The 4,273-nt window shown below is 41.4% G+C and overlaps 1 long non-coding RNA gene across 1 annotated transcript in view; it reads left to right on the forward strand.

The window, feature by feature from the left end:
• Positions 1-1,572, forward strand: part of LOC111264544 (uncharacterized) — a 10,674-nt gene extending 9,102 nt beyond the window's left edge. Inside the window, exons 2-3 of the long non-coding RNA XR_002682923.2 lie at positions 392-443; positions 951-1,572. This is a non-coding gene — a long non-coding RNA (uncharacterized LOC111264544). The remainder of the gene's footprint in view (positions 1-391; positions 444-950) is intronic.
• Positions 1,573-4,273: the final 2,701 nt, after the last annotated feature.

Raw genomic sequence — 4,273 nt, forward strand, 5'->3', positions numbered from 1 at the left:
CCCCCCCCCCCCCCCCCCAACATAACAAGAACGGCCATACGTGCAAATATTGCAGACTATGTACCAAGCGTAAGCGGTTTACAACATCGTCAGTTACAATGTTGGAACTCGGCAATAGCTGCTGATTTTGCCGCCGCTTAAAAACTATCAACGCCGCTCTGATCGTCAACGATATTAGCGGGACGATTGAGTAAAGACGAACACGGCATCGTCGAGAAATCCTTTCAACATCGAACGTTGAAGCTGTGCAACATAATCTTTTAATGAATTTAAATGACTGTCACGGTGGCGTAGTGCAAAGGAAGTTACAAACGTAAAACATCAAAATGACTCTTTAATGGAAACAGAGTAAATTTTTAACACTTCTTAACCCTTTCATGTCAATTCACAGGTCAATTATAACCAACATTGGCTGATTAGCATCACTGCGAGAACGTTACGTGGTAGGTTCGCTAAATTTAGAAAAAAAATCTGAGAAACATCTTGTATTTATTCGCTGATCACATAGCAATAATGCCCCCGATATTTTTCATTATTAATCGCCAGAAATTGTAGATGTTCTTCTAATTTCAGAACATGGTTTTTATAGGAAACTAGAAGTAATTGTAGCATTACAAACACGCACGAAAACGAAGCCTAACGTTTTCTTCGAAGTATAGTCTCACAGCAGACAGTGATAGCGCCAAACAGTTTATAAAATTGATACGCGGCGGGACCAATAGGGACCCCTCGTATAAAGTTTCGAGGTAGCATTAATTTATAATAGATACTTTCACGGCTCTGCAAAAAAAAGACAATTATGCAACATACATCTGTAGAATATCTGCAGGTGGTTGACTTGACGTTTTCTTGTTCTTTGCACTTCTGCGTGTTTCGTTTACGTGAGGTTTGTGTTGAACCGAACGCGCTCGTACAAAGAGGATGACTGCAGCTGATATTTCTTTTTACAGCATCCGGAAATGAAGGTGGAAACGTCCGCGGCTTCCTTCCGACCTGCCGGTCCTGAAATATGGTTATGGGTTATGCTCACAAGGGGGAAACAGAAGCGATGGCGTAGAAGATTCCGAGGAATAGCTGCAGGATCCGAAAGAGACATCATTTGAAGCAGGGCCTAGTGTACAAAGGAATACTCAACAGACGCCGATACGAATTGATGGAACGGTAAAATGTGGGGCTTGTAATCGCATATCAGCTCGTGCTTTAAGCATAAATTAACGTTTTCATTTGCATCTGTTCTATTTGTATATTATAATTAGCACTTTATATGACTCTTGCGACATGCTTACTGTGTAAGCAATAGCGGTAGCAACTTTTAAAACATCTGTTCTACCTAAAACTACATGTTTTACTATATATCAATGTACTTGCTTTAGCAATTGAACATATTTGATGAACTAACTAAACAATTTTGTGACTTAATAAAATCTTTGTTGACTAAATAACGTGTTCCACGTTAGTGAACTACGGACGGTGGTATCTAAAATATGCGTCGACATTTAACAGAAGTCGACGATCAATTGTACTAGCTGATAAGAAACGCTCCTTTAGCGCTAAGCCGATACGGGTTTTTCTAATAACAGAAACAGAAATTAGCGTCGTCAAAAAAAAAAGCAGATTTTTGAGCAACTTAAAAGAATAAATTGTTTTTTGTTAAACCGGATCTCACTTCGCAGTTGTGCACCATTATTTGGGTCAGCCTGTCGGTAACTACGACAGCAACAACACCACTGTTCCAAAGCGTCATTGTGGCAGACCGGCTTTTGGGGACGAAGCGTTTACTTTCATCTACCCATTATTGCAAAATAGCAGACGAAGCAAGACAGATAAGGCCGATGGAAGCCGTCTTCCAGATGCTGTCCACTTTAAAGTCCATTAGATCCAACGAGAGGCTTGAGAACGTGTCTCCATGGTTTCTTCATGAACGGCGGTAGCATGTCGACCCTTTTGTTGTTGTAGTACTCGTTTGGAGAGCTTGTAAAAAGGAGCGGTATCGAGCGTTGATCTTAAGGCAAAGGCGACAGGAAAACGCTAGCTGAAAAGCATAGGCCGGACAAGGTAAGCCAGTATATGCAAGATATACGTATAGAAAAGGCTGGGCAGCATAGAATAATGGCGAAGGCGATAGATACCTCATGGCTACGAAGACGGGCAACTTTTATTCCTCTTCAATGCAGCTTTCTACTAGATTTTACTCTTTTCCCCGGCATTTGAAAGGCACCAGCGTGATTCTAATGATTACCATAGTGTGTCCGCTGATTCAGCTTTGCTGAAACTCAATAAAATCCCCCACACAATTCTTTGCACCGCCTTTTGTAACTCGTCAAGGTAAAATTTCAAGCTTCGTTTCGCATATGAGGTAAGAACAACATATCCGCTACCTAAAGCTAACTCGAGAATAAAGCAACCGGATAGGACCGTTGGAGGGGGGGGGGGGGGTGTATTCTTAAGCTGTGCGAGGTAACTGATGGTCGCTATGCTGCCATTTTGATAAGCCATCGGAAAAACACTTTTGATTGGAATTGTTAATTTTTCATGAATTTATAGACGGTAAGACCCCATTAGTCTGAAAGGTAATGGCAAGTTTAGAACACGGAATTTACTATAATTAACTTCATTGAGAAATCTGCCAGTATAGATAATATCGATTTATATGCGCTTCCCGTTATCGGAACGTGGAACCCTAAGGTTACAAGTCCCCAGCGTTACTCCCATGCTATCCCAATGGACGAGACATATCTTTTGCTGGCCTATTCATATGATATTTTTCGAATTACGTTTTATTAACGGTCAACACTTGAACAAATATGATTCCGATGTACTAAGAAGCTAAATCATAATTTAATTACATCTAAATAATTTCTAAGTAATTTAATTTTAATTCACTTTAATACGACTATCTTACTTAACGTTTTGCAAATCTTGAGCTTAGTAAATACCCCGGATTACCATATATTATATTATCTAAGCTTTTATATATTACCTAAGCTTAGGAATATATATATATATATATATGCCTAAGCTGTTAGCCGATATATGGTCGGACTCAATCGGACAAGTTCGTAGGGGCAAAGAAACCCGTACCCGACGAAGTTTATGAAAGTGACCAAGGCACCAGACCCAGGGACCGGACAACTGTCCGAAGCACAGCTCGAGCAGAGTTAGCGTTGCCACAAGAAGGGTTGATTGGCAAAGGAGACCGCACGTATGCCGTATGGAGAACAAGCGCCACTATACGGTACGAGGTTGCCCAATTCGGGCCGTAAAGACTCCATGAAATGCAGGCGTTGGGTACGTACTACGATGGTGGCTGTAAACCGAAGGATATGGCGACGGCACGCAGCCGTTGGTCAACCGGGGAGCCTAGCACTGAGCATTCAGATACCGAATTGCGGAAGGCCCAGTCGCATGGGAGACATGCGAACGCCGTGCAGACGCTACATAGCTAGTAGTCATAGCCGGGTGTTATGGTCAGAATGTGCGCAATAAACAGCTGCGAACTCGAACGCGATTAGGGTAAAGGCTTTAGCTGCCAGCTTTTATAATTGTTAGTCGTCAGCCAACGACCTGACCCGTTACAATACAATCCGATTCAAGTTGGGTAAATTTCCAGGCTACGGCCGAAATAGAACCTGACCACTAATAGTGCTAAATACCTCAGAGACGCTTTATTATGACGTGAACGAAAGTCTCCTGCGTCGTGGATAGAAATCACAGCCCGGACCATTATTCCGCTGGGATCTTGGACCTGCTGAATCACAAAGACTCATAAAACCTTTTGCTAGAGTGTCTATAGATCTGTTGAGTGTCAGTAACTAAAGTCCCAAAATGCGCTTCTTGTGAGAAACCGACCCTTTTCTAGTCTTCAGTTGTCAAACTCTAAAATTTGGTTATGCCATTTGGAACGAATTTTTTGTGCTCACTTTAGCTATTTTTTATAGCTGACCCCCCGATTAATTTTTTTTATAGTTAGATGAATTAAAAACACTAGTTTTGATACGATGTTTGAGGGTCCTTAAAGATAAACAGAGATTCCGCATTCTGACATTATCTGACCCAGTTGAAAAACCACTCTTTTTGTGGTTTGGTTAGAATTAACCTTTCTCGTCATTGCGTTACATACTGTTTTCGATTTTTTTTCCGATTTTGCTTAGTTAGAGGGGCACTTTACATTCCTTAACTTTCTCAGCTACATTGCCAGTTGCACACTTCAATATTCCAACCCACAGACAATTGCGATCATTTTTCTGTGTGAGCCTGATTATTGCAGTCCAGT

The sequence above is a fragment of the Varroa jacobsoni genome, unplaced genomic scaffold (genome assembly GCF_002532875.2).
Source record: "Varroa jacobsoni isolate VJ856 unplaced genomic scaffold, vjacob_1.0 scaffold_871, whole genome shotgun sequence".
In the NCBI taxonomy this organism is placed as follows: Eukaryota; Metazoa; Arthropoda; class Arachnida; order Mesostigmata; family Varroidae; genus Varroa; species Varroa jacobsoni.